Source organism: Heteronotia binoei, chromosome 2, assembly GCF_032191835.1.
Source record: "Heteronotia binoei isolate CCM8104 ecotype False Entrance Well chromosome 2, APGP_CSIRO_Hbin_v1, whole genome shotgun sequence".
Classification (NCBI taxonomy): Eukaryota; Metazoa; Chordata; class Lepidosauria; order Squamata; family Gekkonidae; genus Heteronotia; species Heteronotia binoei.
Window position 1 is genome coordinate 91,918,401 of NC_083224.1, and position 24,248 is coordinate 91,942,648.

Below are 24,248 nucleotides of genomic sequence, written 5' to 3' on the forward strand. Positions count from 1 at the left end.
GGTTATCTAGTCCAACTCCATAAACAATGCAGGAAATTCACAAATACCTACCCACACACATACACACTCACCCAGTGACCCCTGCTCTATGCTCAGAAGATAGGATCCCTAGCCAAATTGGCCAGGAGAAAAACTGGTGATCAGCATTTCCCTGGGTGTGTAAGAAAGGGCCTTGAGAACTAAGCACTGATGCAACCCTTCCTGCCCTCTCTCTCATGATCTGCTTGAGTTCACAGAATTAGCATTGCTGTCATCCTAGATGTTTTGATAAATCTGTACATATCTCTGTGTTCATCATTATAGTTGGTCATAAAAAGTGGAGATTAAAATGCTCTTGTACTCCATTCAAAATACAGGATTATTGTTCTCTGATATCTTCATGTTTACTACTATACTTATTTAGTTTGTTCTAATTCCTGCAACTTTCTTTAATATGTGTTGCTTCTTATACATCTTTCTGATACTTGTAAGTGGTTCTTAGGTCTCCTAGCTCATACTTCCATTATAGCCAACTGCTGTATAAAGATTTTAACTTGCTTCAAAAACAATAGTTGTGTTTGACTGTTTAACAATTGTATAGTATTTAGCAAGATTGAAAAATATGAGGGAGTGAGTTAATGAAAGAGACAATACATCTTTCATTCCCTGTTTTCCTTGCAACTTTGTGTGACAATGTATTTCAATGGAGTAGAGGTAAGGCACTTTTGCTTTTTGCAGCATTTATGGCCAGCTGAAGCTGCTTACAAATAAAGGGTTGATGCTTTGAGCCAGCTTGTTGATGCTGAATGGATCTGAGAACTGGTGCCTAGTGAGTACTCTAACCTCAGAAACCACAGCCATATTACATTGGAGAGCTATTGTCAATCTGAGAAGACCGGCGTGGGGGTGCGGAAGAAGCTTGCAACGCCCAGAAATTTCATGTTTCCTAGATTCAGAGCATTTTATATTTTTAGTTTCGGCTGTGGTTTTTGTGCTTTTTCTTCATGTTTTATTTTAAAAATTGCATTGCCAAATCCCACTACTCCCCCACCTTTCCTTTTTAAACAAAATATCACAAGAGTTTTAAGCATGTTTGTATTTTAAGTTAAAATATCTTTAATTGTGTCTTATATACTTTATAAAGTTTATATCTTCACTATCTCTCATTGCATTTTATGACACATATGGCTCGGCCCCACAAAGTCCCATTTATGTCAGATCTGGCCCTCATAACAAATGAGATTGACACCTCAATCTACATATTGAGCATGCTTTTGTACCTTGTAAGAGTGTTGCTTCCCTCCTCCCACTTGGGCTATCAATAATGCAACAAATGAAGATGTATGTACAAGAAGTCTAGTAAAAATCTATGAGCAAGCAGTGTATGTGAAATTATTGTCAAGACTTCTTCATTGGATTAAATTTTCAAGGAGTCATTTGTGTTCCTTGATCTTTTAATGTCTGCAATTGCTTTGTAATGTGGTAAATGTCTTTTAGAGACTCGGAATGTCATGTGGTACATTTATAGCTGTCTAATGACCTTCAGGGTTTACCAGCATTGAATTTCCAATCTTTGACTGTCCTTTCTTTGGGTTTTCATTGTGAGTAGTTTTAGTCAGAAACTGTTTTAAATGTTCTTGTTGAACAATTTAATTGCTTTCCCCTAGGGTGCAGTTCAGCATACTTTTCTAGACTGACTAAACTGTCTCTGAGTGGCACTATGGGAAATGTCTTGAAGGAAGGAATAACATCACAAAGTTAACCTTTAATCATGCAACAAGCAAGTGCCAAATAACTCTTTTAAATCCCACCAAGCTCTTTAAAAGGAGCCTTTCCTTTGGCCTAGTCAAAGTTCCTGGGGGTTCAGGGACTGCTTTGTCCTACCTTACTGAGCTGGTTGAACTCTGTTGAGTTCTGATCAATACTGTGTCCTTGGTAACCGCCTTACTGCTACTGTAGAATCTGTTCACTTCTGGCTTGTAACAGAACAAGATTTAGCGGGCCAAGGACATGGTGTTCTAATAAATCAGACTGAAAATATGGTGATGCAAAGTGAGAATCCTGGGGGTTGGGGAGGGGCCAAGTGCATTTGTGCTGCTTGCAGGTGAACTGCCTTTAGCTAAACATCTGGTGCTATTACTTTCGTAGCACTTGCAGTATATTTGTGTCTTTGTAGTGGTTTGATTCATTGATGTCTGAACTAGAAAATGGTGTTTTGCTATAAAAAATTGGACATAAGCAGAAATACATGGCTCATATTGTCAGGCATTTTGGAGAAGAACAGATCAGCAATACTGTCCTTTTCCATTGGTTTTTCTCCTTGAAAAATATACTGTATGACTTAGACCTGTGTGTTGTGGAAGGTTTCACCTTCAGCTGTTTTTCCCACACTCACAAGAATTCTGGTCAGAATTTTTTACATTCTTTTGCAGCCCCACGGGGTGAAGATTAATTTGAATCTAGGCAAGCTCCAAATAAGAGCATATTGCCAATTCTTATTAAAGTTGGATTGAGTGACTGTATACATAATAAAGCATGACCTTCTTTGACTCAGTCAAGCTAATTCTCTTGTGTTCTGCTTCCTGCAGCTGTGTGCACTGAGGATTGCATTTTGTCATTCTTTTTATTTTTAAAAATGCCCTGTAACTTGCAAGGGACCATCCAAAAAGTTTATTTTGGAGTATTAGGTTTCAGGTTTCCTCATTAGTTTATGCATAGACCTGACATCCTTTAATTGGCCCTTCTCATAATGGCGACCTCCAAAAATGGGTACCCCATGAAGCTCCAGTGTCCAATTCATATCCAGCCAGGGATAGGAGGAGGGGCCTTGAACAGGGGAGGCTAGAAAAATTGAACATCTACCACCTCAACTAAAAGCTTGGCAGAACAATTCCATTTTACAGGCCCTGCAGAACTGTAATAAATCCCTTAGGGCCCTGATCTCGAGTGGGAGCATGTTCCACCAGGATAGGGCAAGGACCAAAAAAACCCTTTCCCTAGTTGAGGCTAGGGACCAGCAGGAGATGCTGATCAGCAGAGTGTAAAGCTCTCTGGGACTCATATGGGGAGTGGCAGTCCTACAAGTATGATGGTCCCAGGCCACATAGGACTTTAGAGGTCAAGACCATGATGTTGAACCAGATCTGGTATTTGATTGGCGGCCAGTGCAGTTGGCACAACACTGGCTGAATTCAAGCTCACAGAGGCATCACTGTCAGCAGATGTGCTGCTGCATTTGCACTTGTTGCATTTTGCAGATCAGGCTCAAGGGTAGAGTGGGTTACAGTAATCCAACCTGGAAGTGACTGTTGCATGGATCACTGTAGCTACCTAGAGAGTGAGATAGGGAACCAGCAGCCTGACTAGTCAAAGATGATAAAAGACTTATCTGACAATTGAAGTGACCTGGACCTCCAGAGAGAGGGAGGAATCCAGCATCCCACCTAGGCTCATTACCCTTGGCACTGGCACCAGTGGTGCCTCACCAAAGACTGGGAGTCCCCCATGACTCAGGTACAGAACCTGATTCAGGATTCAAATTGAGCACTATTAATATAATTCTCAATCTGCTTTGCCTGAGCCTCCCAGCTGCTTTAGCATCCTGGACAATAGAGCTAATTGCTGTTTCTTGCTATGTATGGCTTGGCTCCATACAGGCATCCAATTCAACTCCTTTGCTCAGTGCAGGATCAGTCTCTAGAGCATTCCTGACAAGTGTTTGTTCAACCACTGCTTGGAGACTGTCAGTGAGGGAGAGCTCAGCATCTCCCTATGCAGCTGATTCCACTGCTGAACTACTCTTACTGTAAAAAAAAAAAATCCGTAATAGCTAGCTGGTACCTTTTCTGTAATTTAAATCCATTATTGCAAGTCCTGTCTTCTGCTGCCAACAGGAACAGCTCCTTGCAGTCCTCTGTGAGAGCCTTTTAAATACTTAAAGAGACCAATCATGTCTTGTCCTCCCCAGCCTCTTCTCCAGCCTGAACATTCCCAAGACCTTCAGCCTTTCCTCATAGGGCTTGGTGTCCAGGCCTCTGATCCTTGCTGCTCTCTTCTGCGCCCACTACATTCTGTCCACATCTTTTATTAAGTGAGTCCTTCAAAACTGCAGAAAGTACTCCACTGATCAATGCAGTGTACAGCAGGATTATGACATCTTACAATTTGGATGTTATGCCTCTGTTGATATACCCCAAGGCCACATTAGCCTTTTTTTGCTGCTGAATCACACTGGCTGCTCATATTTAGTTTACAGTCAACCTATACTTCAAGATCTTGTTCACACACACTGCTACCCAGAAGTGTATCCAGGGCCATAGCCAGCGGCCCTGGCATATCCTCCATCCAGTATGTGCAATTCTCATTTTTGTTACCCAGTTGTAGAACTCTGCACTTATCCTTGTTGAATTGAATCTTGTTCACATCTACCCACATTTCTTTTTTGAGTTTTTTAATATGTATGTGTGTGTCTGCACCTGAAAGTCATGGCAACCTCTGGTTGCTGACCCCTACTGGGGGTATGGAGGATAGTCAGAGAGGCAGCTCCAACCCTGAGGTCTCCCATCCAAGTACTTGCCAGAGTCAACCCTGCTTAGCTTCCAAGATCTGAGGTGCCTGGGCTTGCCTGGGCTATCCAGGCCAGGTAGGGCACATCTACCCACTTTTTCAGTGTGTTCATAGCTCGTTGAATTCTCTCGTATGCTTCCTTGAGGGGTTGCTGCTCCTGCCCCACCCTGTATTGTATTCTTGATCTGAAATGTCCCTAGCTTTGTGTTATTTACGTCATCATGAGATTGTGGTTGAAATGAATGCTTGTTTATTTACTCCATTTATACACACTCTTTCTCTCCAATGGGGATAAAAAGCAGCTTATATCATTCTCCTCTCATCCATTTTATCCCCACAGCAACCCTGTGAGGCATATTAGGCTGAGTTTGTGTGACATGCCTAAGGTTATTCACCAAGCTTCCATGATATAGTGGGGATTCAAACCTGAGTCTCCCAAAGCCAACTGTATAACCACCACACCATGCTGATTCTTGCACTTGCAGCTCCTAGCATGGAAATAACTGTTCTGAGGGTGATGCTGGGTTGGGGAAATGGTGCAAGGGGAAGGCACGAGCCCTTACACACACACACACACACACACACATCCATTAGTGCCCATGCAAATTGTAACGTCCTGCTGCAAGTTTCTGTAATGATCATGTAGTAGATACAACGTGTAGTTTGGTTCCGAGAACAAGGATTAGAAGATCTTTGTCTTTTTGAACTTTGACAAATGCTGTGGGGTTCTAGTGGACAATTTCTAGAAATTTTGAAGGTATAGAACAGTACTGCCTTTTATGGAATAAGTAGGAAATTTAGAGAAATTAAAATATGAAATTTCTTACATTTATGCTTGGCACATAAAATATACTGTGTGGTATATTTATGACATAGAAGTATGAATGCTTTACTTTTTAAAAAAACTGAACATTACAAATTTCTCCACAGATGGAAATAAAGCTGCTGCATCCTCAAGCACCTGAGTGTACATTCTAGCTTTTTGTCATTTGGGAAACAAGGAAAAAAACGAAAGCTGTTGACTAGAAACCATCAGCTGTTCAGTAATCATAGAAGTTTTATTATGATGGCTCAGAACTCTCAGCATTCTAATGCAGCAAAAGGAGCTCCTATTTTAGAAGGCTCAGAAAATAAGTATCTCTCTTACATAATAAAGGAGTGTCAGTATATTTGGATATTGCATTTTGTAATTTTCAATAATATATCACCATTTATAGGAGCCTATGTATGCATTTGTGAAATAAGCATAATTGAATTTAGTGAAGTTTGTTTCTGAGTCAATGTGTGTAAGATTTAGCTGCAAGTGTAGTAGTATCCAGTTCAACAAAATTTGCTGTTTATTAGATCTATATCCTGATTCATCTTGTAGATAATATACCTTTGAAAATGCCAGCATAGTACAGACCTGCAGTGTTGGTCTGCTTTAGCAAAACAAAATAATTCCAGTGGCACCTTAAAGACCAGTAACATAAGTTTCAATATGAATTTCTGAGAATGGTCCTCAGATATGTGGAGGGAAGTCAAACTGAGAGTTCTACATAAAAGTGAAGATTACAAGGGGGCAAGGAGAGGCCAAGACAGAAGTTGGGCATGAATTATTCTTTCAAATAAATCCTCTGTAAATGAGTAGAACAGGATTAGTAGGTATGAAGAAAGTTACACAGTAGAAAGACCTTGCCACTATGTCATAGGAGTAATATGCTTGTTGGATTTATGGTTATTTAATTCATTCCTACCCCTTTCTCTTAATTGGGTCCCAAAGCAACTTACATCATTATCTTCTCCATTTTATTCTTACAACAACTGTATGAAGTGGATTAGGCTGAGAGTACAGCTGGCCCATTGTCATCCAGTGACCTACCATGGCATGAGTAGGGATTCAGATCTGGATCTCTCAGATACTAGTCCAACACTTAACCACTACATCACATTGACATTCTTAGATTATTTGAATACCTGAAGATGACCTGTATTTTGTAACATTTAAAAGTTGCATTGAGCTTAAATTCATATTCCTCATGCCCTTTCCTTTTTGGTGTTCACTTGGGCAGGAGAGAGGAGCAGACTCAACCAATGGCACACAAGTACTCTTGATTGATAGTTTGACAGGACAAAGGCTTGTGCCATACAGTCCCATTGAGCCCCAACAAATCAGGATGGTCAGAATTGCCATCACCAGTATGCTGATCACACCCAGTTCTATCTACTGATGGACGGCTGGCCTGGTGATGTCCCAGAAAATCTGGACCTGATGCTGCAAGCCGTGGCAGGTTGGCTCAAGCTGAGTAGGCTGAAGTTGAATCCAGCAAAGACAGAGGTCCTTTGCTTGAGCCGTGGAGGCCTGGGAAGGGAAATCCCCCTACCAGTTTTTGATGGTGCGCCATTGGAAATGGCGCGCAAGGTCAAGAGCCTGGGGGTGCTACTGGAGCCTTCCTCGTCAATGGAGGCCCAGATAGCAGCCACTGCTAAATACGCCTTTTTTCATCGTAGGTGGGCGAGGAAGTTGGCTTCCCTCCTGGAGCGTGATGACCTGGCAACAGTGATCCATGCAACGGTCACCTCGAGGTTAGACTACTGTAATCCCTCTACATGGGACTGCCCCTGTGCCGAACCCGGAAACTGCAGCTAGTGCAGAATGCGGCAGCCAGACTGTTATTGGGACTCCCTAAGTGGGAGCACATACAGCCCAGGCTACGGGAACTACACTGGCTGCTAATTGTGTACCGGATTCGTTACAAGGTGCTGGTTATTACCTTTAAAGCTCTATATGGCTGAGGACCTGCCTACCTTAGGGATCGTCTCTCCCCATATGTTCCCCAGAGGGTACTGAGATCTGGCTTGCAAAATCTACTGACAATCCCTGGGCCGAAGGAGGCCAAACTGAAAGTTACGAGAGAAAGGGCCTTCTCAGTTACAGCTCCCCACTGGTGGAACCAATTACCAGAAGAGGTATGGGCCTTGCAGAGCCTTAACCAGTTCTGCCGGGCCTGCAAGACCACCCTCTTCCAGCTGGCTTTTTCTTAATGTGGAATTATTTTACGGTCGTAATGTAAAACTGTGTCAAGATGAGTAACATCAAGATTGTAACACCGAATTAATTTGTTGGTTTTAAATTTGATAGTTTTAATTGATGGCTTTAATGTAATAGTATATTTTAATTGAGAAATATAATTGTAATGTAATTAGTGTATTTTATTATTGTATTATTGTAATGTCTGCATTTTATGCCATGTAAGCCGCCCTGACCCTGCTTTGGCGGGGAGGGCAGGATATAAATTAAAAATTATTATTATTAGCTTAAGCCAACCAGCCACGGCTTTCAGCGCCCGATCTAGGCTTTCTGGGACATCGTCGGCCGTCCATCAGTAGATAGAGCTGGGTGTCATCAGCATACTGGGGATAGAACCGCCCCCTGAGGCACACCCCAATTAAGCGGATGTCTCTGGGACGACTCTCTTCCAGTTGACACCCTTTGTCCCCGACCGCACAGGAAAGAGGAAAGCTGCTGTAAGGCTAGCCCCTGAATCCCTGTGTTGGCGAGGCGGTGGGCTAGTAACTGATGGTCTACCGTGTTGAACACAGCCGACACGTCTAACAGCATCAGTATTGCCGAGCCACCTCGATCCAGATGTCACTGGAGATCATCCACTAGGGCAGGGGTAGGGAACGTTGGCTTTCCAGATGGTTTTGCCTACAACTCCCATCAGCCCCAGCCAGCATGGCCAATGGCTGGGACTGATGGGAGTTGTAGGCAAAAAACATCTGGAGAACCAACATTCCCTACCCCTGCACTAGAGCGACCAAAACTGTCTCCGTCCCATGGCCTGGGCGGAAGCTGGACTGGTGGGAATCTAGGACAGAAGCGTCCTCCAGAAAACTCTGTAACTGTAATGCTACTGCCCTCTCAATAATTTTCCCCAAAAAGGGTAAATTCAGGACCAGTCGATAGTGTGCCAATTCGGCTGTGTCTAAGGTGGACTTTTTCAGGAGAGGGTGGACCACTGCCTTTTTAAGAGGCGTTGGAAAAAGCCCTTCCAAGAGAGATCTATTTATGATATCCCATAGAGAATATCGGAGCTCTCCCTGGCTGCACATGTGTTCTTTGTTGTGCCCCTCCCCACCCCCCATGGAAAAGCTTGCTTGATGAGGTCAGGAAGGCTCCCATTCTTCTGGTAGTCTGCAAACAATGCAAAAACTGAAGTATCCATGAGGGCTTTTTTACACAGGTAATATGGGTGTATTGTAATAAAGTGATTCAGAAAGATGCTATGGTTAAATGGATGGGGACTGTGGGCTCTACTACTATGAATAGTACATTCTCTCTGCTACTCTGAGCATGATCCGGCTATGTAATTTTTGCATCATTTAGCATGTCATGTCAATGGTTATGCTTTGTTTCAGTTCTGTTTCAGATTTCTGCAATCCACCTCTTATTGCAGGGATGGCCAATGGTAGCTTTCTAGCTGTTTTTTGCCTACAACTCCCATCAGCCCCAGCCAGCATGGCCAGTGGCTGGGGCTGATGGGAGTTGTAGGCAAAAAACATCTGGAGAGCTACCATTGGCCACCCCTGTTTATTGCGTTGTTTATTGGATGTGCCATCCTGTTAATTGTATTAACACTTTGTAATCTTTTTTGAGTCTCAGTGAGATAGGTGGACAATTAAAAAACCCCATAAATAATTTCAATCATTAGTTCAGCTAAGCTAATGGGACCATCTAAACACAAGTGTTATGTATATATTTTACTGGATTAACAAATATTTTTAAAATGAGTGTGTCAATCACAAATTTATACAATGCTTTCAAAAAGCCATGCCTGCATTCTATAACTTAAGGCATCAGTATGCAAGGTTATCTACATATCCTACTCTTCTATGTGTAGGTTATTTTTTTTTTAGGTGGAAGTTCATAAATTATAGAAATGATTCACCTTTTGTAGTATTGTAAGGTTGTAATTGCGGATGTGGGCAACTCTCATGTTTGTTTAAAGAACTAGCATCAGCTTGTCAGTGTCCTGTCCTAATAGATCAGCAACTTAACTGTATTAAAAGAAGTCTAAATGAAGCCCCAGAAATCGCTCCTCCCATAGCAACTGTGCTGCTTCCCTACTAATTACTTTACCATCTGGCAGCTTGCCTGGCAAATACACACAGAGCACAAATCAACAGGCAGCAGAATCAAACTGTGTAGCTGCCAATAAACTTCATACTCTCCTTTTGATCTTGGTCAGTCAAGGTTATAGGGACAGAAAAGACTGGTATTCTTTTTGGATGCCCTTAGCTCTGACATTGGTATTTATTTATTTACATCATTTATAGTTCGCCTTTCTCACAGGGACTCAAGGCAGATTACACAGAGTAAGTCAGTATAATCAACAAAATGGGACGTTTAATACACAGTGCAATAGGACTAGGGTTTGTAGAACCAGTGAGAAATCTAAAAGATAGAACTGAAGGTTAGCATAAGTATTAACATGATGCATTAAGTCAGGGGTGTCAAACTCATTTGTTGTGAGGACAGATCTGATATAAATGAGGCCATGTGTATACCTATTTAAGATTAGGTAGCAGAGATATAAACTTTATAAATGACACAGGCAAACAATTTAATATATATATTTAAAACTTAAAACGTTAGCACTCTTTGGTCTTAAAGGTGCTTTCTTTGTATTTCTCTCATGGGATCCAGGGAACTGGGCAAAGGAAGCTCTGGTTCTTTTCCCAGGAGGGGGAGGAGTCTCAGCTAATAGAATGAAGAAAGACTTGACTCAGTAGTTCTGCTGTGGGATTAAGAGATGTCACAGCAGTATCAGGACCACGGAGGGAGAAAAAGCTATGGAATTACACAACAACTCTCCGTGTAATGAAACTCAATGAAAATATATTGAAATTGCTCTAATAATCCTAATAACACTATAAATTACCATATAACATGTAATAGGAAAAATACAAAAGGAAAGCCATGTCAGTCAGCAATTTCAATATATTTTCATTGAGTTTCGTTACATGGAGAGTTGGTTGTGTAATTCCATAGTGGAATTAAGAGAGTTGGTTGTGTAATTCCAAAGTGGAAAAACAAACTCTGCCTTCCTCCCCGAGGAATGAGGCTAATCCAATGAAGAAAATAGAGGTTTTGCTCTGTAGCTCCTGTGCGATTGAGCAAGCCTTGCAAACAAGTTGTTATGCAGAAGGAAGAGAGGAAGCAGATGACAGCCAGTCGCTCAGAGGCCTGATTGGAGCCCTCTGGGGGCCTGATTTGGCCCCTGGGCCATATGTTTGACACCCCTGTATTAAGTGGCATGAAGTTACATAATAGGATCCTACTTGCAATAAGCTATACACAGCCATATAGACAATAGTCTCTAATCATTTATCCAAGAAAGTTTGCAAACCATTTTGTGCAGCCCTATTACCTGCATAGAAAAAACCTTTGAATAGTTCAATTTTGCATAGTTTGTGGAAGGCCAGGCAAGTGGAAGCTTTCCTGACCTCCTCAGGCAGGCCATTCTGCAAGGTAGGAGCCACAGCAGGAAAAAGCACATGTATGGATAGTAATTGATAGCCTGTTTGGAGATTGACATCTACAGAAGACCCTGCTCAGGTGATCAAAGCTATTGTGGTAGAGCATATGGGGAGAAATGGTCCCCCCAAAAAGAGAGACCAAAAACATGAAGGGCTTTGTATGTGATAGCCCATATCTTAAAATGATGGGCAGCCAATGGAGCATTTGCAGAATGGGAGTAATATGTATGCTTTGTCTACCTCCTGCTGACAGCTGACCCACAGCATCCTGCACCCTTTGGAGTTTCTGAGCTGGTTTTGAAGGGAAACCAATATACAGTGCATTACAGTAGTCTAGTCTTGATGTTACTGTGGCATGGATCCAAGTGGCCAGATCAGCCATATCCAAGTAAGGGGCCATCTTATGGGCTTGGCTAAGTTGGTAGAAAGTGTTTTTTGCATCTTTTATAACTTGCTTCTCCAGTAATAAGGATGGATCTAGTATAACCCCAAGATTTTTTATTGAATAAGCAAGGATTGAACTCCATCAGAAGTGGGGAGAACAATGTCCTTCAAGACCTTCACTTTCCCAACCAGTATTGCCTCCCTCTTTTCAGGGTTTCGTTTCAGTTTGTTCACTTTTAACAACAGCAGCCAGGCGGCTATTTAGGACCTGTTCTGCATCACCTGGAGATTTGGATAAGGATATGTAGAACTGGTTATCATCAGCATATATATTGGTGACAACCAACCCCCAAATTATGAATGATTTGATCTAAGGGCTTTACATAGAGATTGAAAAGCATAGGGGATAGAATTGCACCATGTGGAACCCACATGATAGATTCCACACCAATTAGAAGTCCTTTTAAGCAGTGGACAGATAATCACCTTTTTAGGGACCAAGGAAAGGTGCCCTGAGTTAGTGACTAATTTATAATAGATGCTAAGGGTTTGTTTATGTGATCCTTACATGACTTTAGTGGTTAGGATGGGCAAGGATTCAGGGTGCAAATAATGGCCTTCACAGATTCTAGGATCTTGTCAACATCCAGCACGAAAACTGATCTATTAGGCTTTTCTTCTGGTGTATCTATGTTGCAACTGACATCCAGATCAGATCAGTATGTATTCTTGATACATCAGCAAAACACTTGGCAAAAATATCACAGGTAATTGTTTGTCCCTGGATCAGTAAAGATTTAGGCATCAGCAGATGCTAATCTATTTTGGACAATTAGAGTGGATGTGAAGTAGCTGATGCTATAATAGTAGAAAAGTAACCATTATTTGCCACCATCACTGTCACTTCTTAGGTCCTTTGGGAAAGAGGTTCTTCAAGAGGAAGGTACAAATTTTAGTCTTGCTTGTGAAGGTAATGCCATTTTCCCTTGCCTAGTAACCTCCACAGTTGATACAATGGATAGTTTTGTAATGTATGTTCTTCATGGACACAAGGGTGGTAAGTCCTAATGATCATGGAAAAAACTATGAGAGCACAGTATTGTCAAAGTAAGCCCTGAGCTATAATGTATTCTGTTTTCCAGTGAACCAAAAGCAGAGGCAAGTACACTGTAGACTAGCAGTGTTTTATCAGCGGAAACTGGCAACAGATGAACTAATACCCACTGTTTGCACCACTGAACTTCGTGACCCTTGCAGCATTGACCTGTAGCACTACAGAGGCCAGTCAGCTTGACCTGCTCCAAGGTCACTTTCACTTCCCATTCTGCTCCTGACTCGACTCTCAATGGTAACTCTTCAGTACTTCAGGCAGAAGCTCTGTTTGACAGGATGCCTTTCAGAATGAACATGTTTAAAATATCTCCTCCTTTTCACTCGCACAATGAAAATTCTTGCTTTGGCAGCCACTACCACCCCAATGCAACTTTTAAAAATCTGCACAGCCAGTCAGAAGCCTTGCTAGGCGAAGGTCCAACCTGGCCTTGCTCATGTTTGAAAAACATTTGGTGGGTGCTGTGGAGTCTGTGAGTCTCATGTTGGGGACCCTGGTGCAATGTCTTTGGTGCAATGTCATTTCCCTTTTAAAGGTTTTCCCGTTAGATGTCTGAAAGTCAAAATCAGCCCAACAGTCTTTGCAAGCTTCAAAAACCAACATGAGGGTACTCTCATGTTGGTTTCTGAAGCTTGCGAAGAGTGTACTTGTATGTTGGATGGGCTGTTAAGCGGGAAGGTTCAAATCTGGTCTTGCAATTGCTGAATTTATTTAAAATCACATATAAATTCATAACCAGGTGAATTCTTCAGAGTTTATAGGATTATAAACTAGGATTATTCAAATGAGGTGCTGTTTTTCAAGCCATAATATTACTTTGAGTTAACTTTGGGACAAGCTGGTAATTTTGTGTACTCAGTGATGTGAAATGAAGCTTGAATGTGGAAACTTGAATTGAGGGTGAAGCACCATTCAACAGAAGACAGGCAGAAATTACCATTGCTGTGACTGCAGACTTCATATAATTCAGTCTTAATAAAGCTGTTGTAAGAGCTCAGTGATAGTGGCTTTTCACACGTGACCAGAATACATGGATGGATGTAATAAAGCAAGAAGTTTCAATTCTCTCTACCATATGAAATATTACAATGGTATTACCCCATGAGAGTGAAATTAAGGAATAGCTTGAGAAGGGCAGATGGACGTGGGCTCACAAAGCCACAAGATGCCATTGTGTGATTGAGCTCCAGTAGAGCTTAAAGAAAGAAGTGAATAGGATTGAAGGGGTAGTCAGATCTATGCCCATGTGTGATGGGACTGGATGGACCATTGGCCTGATCCAACATGGCTTCTCTTATGTTCTTATAGAGTTTAGCTGAAGCCTCAAGCATGATGACAGTTTTTAGTTTTTAACATCATCCTTCTTCCCGATTTTTGGGTAGCTTCCATCACATTTCGGAATTAGAATCTTGGACTCCTGACTTTATATGGGTTTCTGTTTGTTCAACAATGCCTCCAATTCAAATTCCAAAATCTGTTTACTAAAGTCTCAGCCAAATAGCAGTTAAAACACATTCCTACATCTGCATTCACTCCCACTTCCTACATCTGACTTATATACACCTCTTTCCATAACAACAGTTATCTTGAAGAAACATATCCACACCTACACCACATTCCCCCCTACCCCACCACTTTCTTAACCCTTAACATAATCTTTTATCCAAACAGGTGGTCATCTTGTTCTTGCTTCTTTTTTCTCAACCACTACAGCAGATGGTATATCTTGAAATGATGATGGTAATGTCTCTTGAGAAATATCTAAAAGGTGCCAACTGAAGACCTGAATTAACCTGAATTATGATCTGGCCCAACTTCATTTTAGATTACTAGTAACAAAAAATATTTGGCTGAGAACCAGTTACACTCCCACTAGAATATGCAGGTACCAATTGGGAAGTATTCCATACACGGCCATCCAACAATCTGTAGGCACATGGTCCTTTCTTCCCCACAATTCTCAAGAGGTGAGATAAATTCTCCCTTCTACAGGATCCCAAATACTCTAACAAATACTCTAACATTCAGATTTAACACCCTTAGCACCCCTACATTTATCTGCTTCTTGTTTCTGAACTAGGGATGGGCATAAACCAGCACGATGGTTTGTGAATTTTTATCAGACTTCAAAACAACATGGTTGGGGGTGGAATTCTCCAGCCTTTGAACCATCAATACAGGTACTCTAAAGCCTAATAGGCACTGCCAGCTGCTAATAACATCCATTCTGCTCTATGGAACCTGATTGCTATATATACCCTCAGTTCAGTTCTGCAGCCTCTCCTCTGCTGGCTCCTCTGACACAGATGCAGGGAATTCATTAAAAACTGAGTACATTAATTTATTCCTGATTGTGAACACCTCTCCCCTGCTGGGGTTTGGATATGAGGTGGACTTAGAGCTCTAAACCACCCTCTCTGCTCATGTCAAGCAGAGTGGCTTAGCTACTGGGTGTTTCAGCTGAGGATCTACCTTTTATACCCTCCCAGTGGTAAACTCTAGCCAGTTTGGTGTAGTGGTTAAGTACATGAACTCTTATCTGGGAGAACCAGATTTGATTCCCCACTCTTCCATTTACAGCTGCTGGAATGGCCTTGGGTTAGCTATACCTCTGGCACAGCTGTCTTTGAAAGGGCAGCTTCTATTATGGGTGTCTATTATGGGGGAGGAAGGTAAAGTAGATCGTTGGCTTGTAAGCCGAATTGCCCTCAAGAGAGGTTCTCGCTCACAGACTGTTGAGATTCAGGGTGAAGGGCAGGGTATAAATCGAATGTCATCGTCTTCTCCCCTGCTGGAGTTTGGATGTTAGGTGGACTCAGGGCACTGAACCACTCTATCTCTCTGCTTACGCCTAGCAGTGCAGTTTAGCCACTGGGTGCCTTGGCTGAGGACCCACATTTTATACCTTGCTGATTGTGAACGCCTTTCCCCTGCTGGTGTTTGGGTGTTAAGTGGACTCAGGGCTTTGAGACACTCTGTCTTTCTGCTCATGCCAAGTGGTAAGGGCTGAAAATGTCTCTGGACATTGGTAGGATAAGAGAGGAGACTTACAGCCAAGCAAAAGAGGTCAGGCCAGATGGCATCCTTGTGTGACCAGTACTCCAGATGATTGGTATTGGCAGGCTCAGAGATCTTGGTAAGGCACTCCCTCACCATCACCTCTGCCAAATCCTCTTTCATTGTACGCCTGGCATTCCCACTGCTGCTGACCTCCCAGTTCACCACTGACATCCAGTAGTGGGGCTTCTCCCTGGTTGGGCTCTTTGAGACAGAGGTGGTGGGCTCTGGCTCTTCCTGCCCAGCTGCCGTCATCCTCTGTACCCTCGAGCCATGTCGGTTGGCCTGCAGGCTCCACACTTTGCTGAGCTCATGCTTCTACTTTTCTGTGGTCCAAATACATGCAAGTGCTTTCTTTTAAGAATAGAATAGTTCTCAGCCTGAATAGGTGTTATGAATGCAAATATGGCCATCCTTTCCACTTTACTCTCAAGAAACTGTCAACACAGCTCCCAGTCCATAGTCAGAAGCATCAGTTGTCACAGGCAATATCAAATCAAACAATGCCAAAGCTGGACTATGAACACTCAAATCTTCTATAGTATTAAAACTAGTCTGAGTCCCAGGAAAGGAAAGGTCCCCTGTGCTCTGGGGTGATGTTGCTTTCACAACGTTTTCACAGCAGACTTTTTTACGGGGTGGTTTGCCATTGCCTTCCCCAGTCTTTTACACTTTCCCCCCAGCAAGCTGGATACTCATTTTACCGACCTCGGAAGGATAGAAGGCTGAGTCAACCTTGGGCCGGCTACCTGAATCCAGCTTCCATCAGAATTGAACTCAGGTTGTGAGCAGAGAGTTCAGACCACAGTACTGCTGCTTTACCACTCTGCACCACGGGGCCGCTTCTGAGTCACAGGAGGCTATGCCAGATTTGCACTTCCATGTAATAACTAAGTGGTTCAATCTGAAGCATAATTTGGAGTAAATATACCATAATGTCATACTCAAAAAAAGAACACAAATTATGTGAGTCAGTCAGAGGTGGTGCCTGTAAAATTGCTTCAGCATGTTCTAAATCAGGTTTTAACCCAGCTGAAGAGATAATATGTCCCAAAAAGGAAAGTTGTATTTGCCTAAATTTACATTTTTCCATGGTCAATTTCAACCTGTCTGTGCTAACACATCTTAATACAGACTGTAGAATTATCTCATGTTAAATCCCTGCCAAGGCTAGGAGTACCATCAGACACAATATAAAATTGTGTTGGTATACAACATGCACCAAAACTCACTTCAGCAGATAAACAACCACATAAAGGTAGTTGGTTCTATTTAAATAGAATAGCAAACCAGTTGCAGTTTGTGTTCCAACAATGGGACATTCTCAGAATATTGCAAATAAAGTGCCTCAGATAATATAGAGAATGCTGAACCAGTATTTAGCATCAAGTCAATATCCTGACCGTTTCCAAAAGGGGTAGCAAAGATCATAACAGTACACAGACACAGATCTGTTCCTATCCACACTCAGAAACATCAGGCACTTGAAATTGCATGCACATGGTGATTATTCCGTTGGCTATAACAAGCCTTAGCAAAATGTCCAGTTTTTTTGCAAATTGTATTGTGCTCTTTTTTGCAGGACACTTAGGATAGCTTGATGTTGTATAGAACCACAATGAAAACATATTTTTGTTGATGTTCTACAAAAACATCAACTTTTCAGTATATTTCTTCAATTCCTTTGAAGTATCTTGACCACATATAGAAACTTTCTGCAACAAGTCCACATTTTGTATTCTGTCTTCAGTGCCCAATTTTTTTATATTAGTTCATTCAAAGCTTCCTCAGTTTGTATTTCTATAGCGTTCTCCAAAGAGAGTCTTCCTATCTCTGAAAGCAACTGTTCTCTTATGTGAGGCATATTTATCTTTTTAACTAGCTGGTCTCTAATAATCTTATTAGTCAATGCTATAGATTCTCATGAGCCAACTAAGTCTCTCAGAACAGCAATATATTGACTTCATCAGTTTCTATTCATACTGATGAAATTTGTGATAGTTCGCTACAGTATTAACTCTGGGCACAAAAAAATCCTTCAGTGCAGTAAGAGCAGTCTTGTATTTACCAGCAAGGAAATGTGTACAAATATGTTATCCTTTTATCCCAAGGACGGAATAAGCAGCATAAGTTTTCTCTCCTAAGAAACATCCATGCCACTAATTGCAAGCAGATAATTATTTTTTAAAAATGAGTCCATGAAGTAAAAGCAATTGGAGGCTCACAAAAAAAAAAGATTGGAGGCTTTGCAAAAAAGATGCTGGTGGATTTAAAGGCAAAAAAGCCACCCCACCAGAGTAGCCAGTTTATGTCTGTTCAATAATGCCTCCAAGTCAAATTCCGAAATCTGTTTATTAAGATCTCAGCCAAATAGCAGTTAAAACATATTCCTACATCTGCATCCACCTTCCTGTATCTGACTTATATACACCTCTTATAACAACAGTTCTCTTAAAGAATCATACACCTACACCACATTTCAATTAAATTTACTCCCACTCATAGTGAATTTTTTCCTCTTGGGTATTTTTCAGGTAAGTCTTTCATTAAAGCCACTGCAGTTTTATTCTCCCAGTTCCTTAGACTTAAACACCTTGATTTTTCATCCAATAGTAGAAATTTGCTAGTTTTTATAGATTTTCTCCTTCAAGATCTAGCTTACCCTGATCTCTATTCTGAGTAAAGGGCTCGGTCGCTCCAATTTTTTATAAGAACCATATATACAGAACAAATAAATCAGAGAAGCTACATGCAGAGTTCAGATATTGTTCCATTTGTTTGATGAAAAGCAATTAGCTTAAATGACTTCAGTAATCTCAAGTATGAAGAAAATCAGTTCTCTGTTGAGTAGTGATTTGGGGAGGGATGGTAGCTCAGTGGCAGAGCATCTGCTTGGTAAGCAGAAGGTCCCAGGTTCAGTCCCTGGCATCTCCAAAACAGGGTCCAGGCAAATTGGTGTGAAAAATCTCAGCTTGAGACCCTGGAGAGCCACTGCCAGTCTGAGTAGACAATACTGACTTTGATAGACCAAGAGTCTGATTCAGTATAAGGCAGCTTCATATGTTCATATCCTACACAGCTTTCTCTGTGCTTATGAGAACAAAGTAGGAGTCAAGTAGCACCTTCAGACGAGGGGATAAGGTTCAGTGGACTGAAATACCTGATGTTGGTGGGTTAAGAGTGCAAACTGATGCAAAGCTAGGATCACATGGCAAAGGGAATGAAGGAAAGGTCCCCCGTGCAAGCACCAGCCGTTTCAGACTCTGGGCAAAACAGTGTAACAAATTAGAAGGCCATTTGGTCTGGATTGCCATAAAAGGTAATAATAGTTTCCTGCCAATTGGTGTTGCTGCAAGTCTAGGTAAAACAAAAGGACATATATTTCCTTGTTCTTTTCCATCTAATTTACTTCTCAGCATCATTCTATACATTATAAACATAATTCTAGTTTGCCATTAGAAAAAAAAGAATACATAAAATGAAAATAGGTTAAGTATATGTAATGTGATAAACAGCCAATATCCCTTATTTGAGTATGTCAGTACAAAAACCATTATTCTAACCCACCAACTATTATTAAGGAGAAATATTTTGAATGTATAGCTATACTCACTGAGAGTGGGCTTAGCATATGTAATGACATAAAAAACCAATATCCCTGTTCAGTCCTGGGGAGGTGTGTGTTCCAAGTTTCATAATTTGTAATTCAGCAATTTCTCTCTCCATTCTGTTCTTGAAGTTCCTTTGCATTAAAACAGCTGCTTTGAAGTCACCCATTGAATGCTCTGGAAGGTTAAAGTGTTCTCCCACAGATTTCTCAGTTCTGTAATTCCTGATGTCAGATTTGTGTCTATCCTTTGGCATAGGTTTGTCCTGTTTGCCCTATGTAGAGAATTGAAGGGCATTGTTGGCATTTAATGGCATATGTAATGTTGGAAGATGAACAAACAAGTGAGCCTGAGATGGTGTAGTTAATGCTGTTAGGTCCAGTGATTATGTTGTCTGGGTGTATGTGGCAGCAAAGTTGGCACTTGGGCTTATTACAAGCTCTGGTACCGGTGTCCATGCCCAGATGAGAAGCTGTATTGTTGTGGGCGAGGAGTTGTTTGAGGTTAGGGGGCTGTCTGTGTGCAAGAAAAGCTTTACTCCCTCCCCCCAGTACTTTTGAAAGAGAGCTGTCACTGTCCAATAGAGGTTGTAAGTTGTTGATGATACATTGAACTGTTTCCAGTTGAGAGTTGTGTGTGACCACTAGTGGTGTTCTGTTATTGTCTTTTTTGGGTCTGTCTTGTAACAGGTTTTCTCGGGGTATGATTCTGGCTTTGTTAATCTGTGTCCTGACTTCATCAGGTGGGTACTTTGGTTCCAAAAAGGTTTGTTGTAGATCCCTCAGGTGAGAATCTCTGTCAGTAGGATTGGAGCAAATGCGGCTGTAGCATAGGGCCTGGCTGTATACAATGGATTGTTTGGTATGTTTGGGATGGTAGCTGGTGGCATGAAGGTATGTTTGTCGGTCAGTAGGTTTCCGGTTTAAGGCAGTGTTTATGTGTCCATTGTGTATTTTTACAGTGGTGTCCAGAAAATGTATTTCTTGCATAGACTGGTTCATTGTCAGGTTGGTGGTAGGGTGAAAGTCATTGAATGCTTGGTGGAATGCATCCAGCGCTTCTTTACCATGTGTCCAGACCATAGAGATGTCATCAATGTAACGCTGGTATAAGGTAGGTATGAGTGGGTGGGAGACTAGGAAGCGTTGCTTCAAGTCAGTCATAAAGATGTTAGCATATTGTGGGGCCATGCGGGTGCCCATGGCTGTACCACTGATCTGTAGGAAAAGTTCATTGCCAAATCTGAAGTGATTATGGGTGAGAACAAAATGGCACAGTTTGGTGGCAGTCAGCTGTGTTTTTATCAGAGATTATATTATTTACAGCTTGTAATCCATTTTGGTGTGGGATGTTGGTATACAAAGATTCCACATCCATGGTGACTAAGATAATATTCTCTGGAAGGTTGTTCAAAGATTGTATTTTTTTCAGAAAATCTGTTGTATCACAAACATAACTGGGAGCACTGGTGGCATAGGGTCTTAGAATAGAGTCCATATATCCAGATACCCCCTCAGTGATGGTGCCTATCCCTGACACAGTGGGACGTCCTGGGTTGCTTGGTTTGTGTATTTTGAGTAGAAGACAAAAAATACCTGGTCGAGGTCCCTTTGATGTGTCTGATAGAATCTGTTCCTGAATGCTCAGTGGTAATTCCTTTGTAGTCTTGTTAGGTTCTTTTTTATATTCCTGTGTGGGGTCTGAGTCCAGTGGTTTGTAAAATGAAGTATTTGGGAATTGTCTTTGAGCCTCCTTGATGTAGTCTGATGTGTTCATGATGACAACAGCTCCTCCTTTGTCTGCCTCTTTAATTGTAATATCCTATTGATCCTGAGACTGTCTATGGCCTTCCTTTCAGCATGGTTGAGATTTTGCTGTGCATGGTGTTGTTTGTTGATCACATCAGTTTGAACTCTCTGGTGAAAGCACTCAATGTAGTGATCCAGTGTGGCATTCTGACCCTCAAGAGGGGAATCCATGTGGAGGTTTTTTTTCTTGTAATGTTGTTTTGTTGGTATGATGTGGCAAGTATCCTGTTCATTGTTGGGTTGGATGGATGGTAAATGTTCTCCTGTGGAGTGTGTGATGATATATTGTGAAGATGTAGCATGTTCTTCCTTGTTCTGTTAATCTGTATGTTGGAAATATTCCTTTAGGCAAAGATGGCAGAAAAAGGTTTCTATGTCTCCACAGAGACATTATGCTTATGAGAGACCTGCTTGGATGTTTTATTTTTTTTCTCTCTCACACCCTACTCCCTTATTTTTGGGAATTGATAGGCAGTGGATCTTAGGTTTTTCTTCTTCCCCAACCATGATTTATATTGGGGTTTTTAATTCTTAGTTTTATTGCCCTATGGTGGCAGCCAGGGTAATAAAAGACTGCTAGTGGACTGAATAGCCTTCCTTCAGTGAGGAGGAAGATTGTCTCATATTGATGAGGATTGTAATGTGAACCCTAGTAAGTGGGGCTTGGGGAAAAGGGGTATTTAAGATAAGTTTCTTGTTTATATTGCTATTCTTAATTTGTACTTTGCTTTTACAGTTTGTATGTATTGATGGAAATTGTGCTTGGGAGGTTGTTACATAGCTGGGGAGAGAGATGGATGTCTCTCTTGTGTAAAGGCCAGTCGTGGTAGGAAATGGCCTGGTCAATTAGGGAAGGAATTTAAGTGATTGCATGCTATTCCCCTTTCTGGTTTCTTTCATAGATGTGACTATCAACATTGGGTCTTCAGGACTGGTGCTGAACGTTAGGTCAATTGATAATAAAGTAACTGCTATACAAACCAGCTTCTAACAGGGAATTGGTTCAGTTTTTAGCTGAACTGTTGAGTGTGATATTGGATTTGCTGTTTGGACTTGGATTTTTATTGTGCTGGGAAAATGTCAAAGAAAGTTATGATCCCGCCTATACTGACATTTTCAGTAGCACCATGAAATGTATTTTAATTGTTATGTTATTGTTTTAAATTGTAACCTTAAATTGTTTTTAAATTGACTGTTAGCCGCTCTGAGTCTGCTTGTGGAGAGGGTGGGATAGAAAACTAAAGTAATAAGTAAATAAATAATAAATCTGTTCTGGCACATTCACTCATCAATTTTGGCTAAGGATTTCATAGCTGTCACAACTATGGGCCTGTGCTGTAGATAAGGGGTGTCAAACTCATTTGTTATGAGGGTCGAATAAGACATAAAAGAGACCTTGTCGGTCTGGACCATGTGTATCATAAAATGTAATGCCAGGTAGCAGAGATATAAACTGTTTAATGGACACAGACAAACACAATTAAAGAGTTTTTTTTAAAAAAAAAAACTTAAAATAAAACATGTTTAAAACGTTAGCACGCCTTGGTCTTAAAGGTGCTTTCTTTGTATCTCTCTGATATGATCCAGGGAACTGGGCAAAGGAAGCTCTGGCTCTTTCCTTCCTTCCCCAGGGGACCAGGATGGGGATAGCCAATAGAAGGAAGAGAGGCTTGGCTCAGTAGCTCTGCTGTGCAATTAAGAGAGCCTGGCAAAGCAAGCTCTGCCTTCACCCCCCCTTCATTTCCAAGGGAGGAGCCTCAGCCAATGGAGAAGATTGCTCCATAGCTCCTGTGTGATTGAGCAAGACTAGCAAAGCAAGCTGTGATTTAGAAGGAAGCAAGAGAGAGGGAGAAGGAAGCAGATGGCAGCCAGTTGCTTGGGGGCCTGATAGGAGCCCTCCAGGGGCCTGATTTGGCCCCAGGGCCTCATGTTTGACACCCCTGCTCTAGATCCTAAAATGGAAGGCATCTTATGTAAGGATCTGGGTTGATCAGATTAATAGTAGTCTGGTATTGACGGCATTGACATGGACACTACTTGGCAACACTTAAGACAGCTCCAGGAGGGCTGTAACTCTGTGCAGTTTAGCTCTCAGGGCAGACTTCAGTGAGATTAGATTAAATAGGTTGGTTCTAACGGTTGTCCAGAAGGATACTCTTTGAATCTTCTTATACTGAGTCAGACCATCAATCTGTCAAAAACAACATTGTTTACTCTGGCAGTGGTTCTCCAGTATCACTGATATCTAGGTGTCTTTCCCATTGCTTACTACCTGATCCTTTTAACTGAAGATGCCAGGGAGTGAATCTGGAACCTTCTGCATACAAAGCAGATGGTCTGCTACTGAGCCATGGCCCCACCCTTGTCATAACATAGACTCTTCAGATACTTATTAAACAGCAAAGATCAGCCTCTCTTCCAAAACAGGTAAAATGTAGCATTCTTTTGTAGCATTTTCTCCTACATTATTTATGAACAAAGCAGGAGACAAGTGGAACCTTTAAGACCAACCAATTTTTATTTAGAACATAAGCTTTCATGTGCTCTTAAGCACACTTCATCAGATGAGGAATCCAGCACAATGAGCAAAGCCATACATAGCTGAGCAGAGCCATACCAGCCTTGTATGACTTTGCTCACTGCTGGATGAAGTGTGCTTAAGAGCACACGAAAGCTTACGTTCTAAGTAAAAATTGGTTGGTTTTAAAGGTGGAACTTGACTCTTGCTTTGTTCAGCTGCTTCAGACCAACATGGCTGCCTGCTTGGATCTATCTACATTATTTATGTATTCTTCCTTCATTTTCTAAAAAAAAACCCACCCTAGTTAATTATTTAATTGCAGTGTAAATAGCCTCAGGAATAAGTCTCTAGACCTCTGAGAACTTGAGCTTTATACCAGTAAAAGGTAATGCTATATTCTGTGGAACTGTGTAAATTTGGAGACAATAAAGTTTAGTCTGGATTTGTATAGTGAGGTTTTTGAATAGGTACACCTCAGTAATTTTAGGAGATATCAGTCAAAATCTGTGATGGTATTTTGATAATATGGTTTTAAATATTGTTGCCTTTGAAATCCAAGGATTAAAGCTCTAGGCAAGAACTAAAAACTATTTTCCATACTTTGTATTGGAATACTGAGATAAAAATATTTTCTTTTCTGCTACATTGTGCTCCACCCAGTTGTGAAAGCTACTTCCAGCTGTGAAACAAAG

The 24,248-nt window shown here is 41.4% G+C and overlaps 1 protein-coding gene across 2 annotated transcripts in view; it reads left to right on the plus strand.

Annotated features, from left to right (window-relative positions):
- Window positions 1-24,248, plus strand: part of AHCYL1 (adenosylhomocysteinase like 1) — a 93,026-nt gene that overhangs the window by 10,134 nt on the left and 58,644 nt on the right. The gene's annotated exons all lie outside the window — the stretch shown is intronic.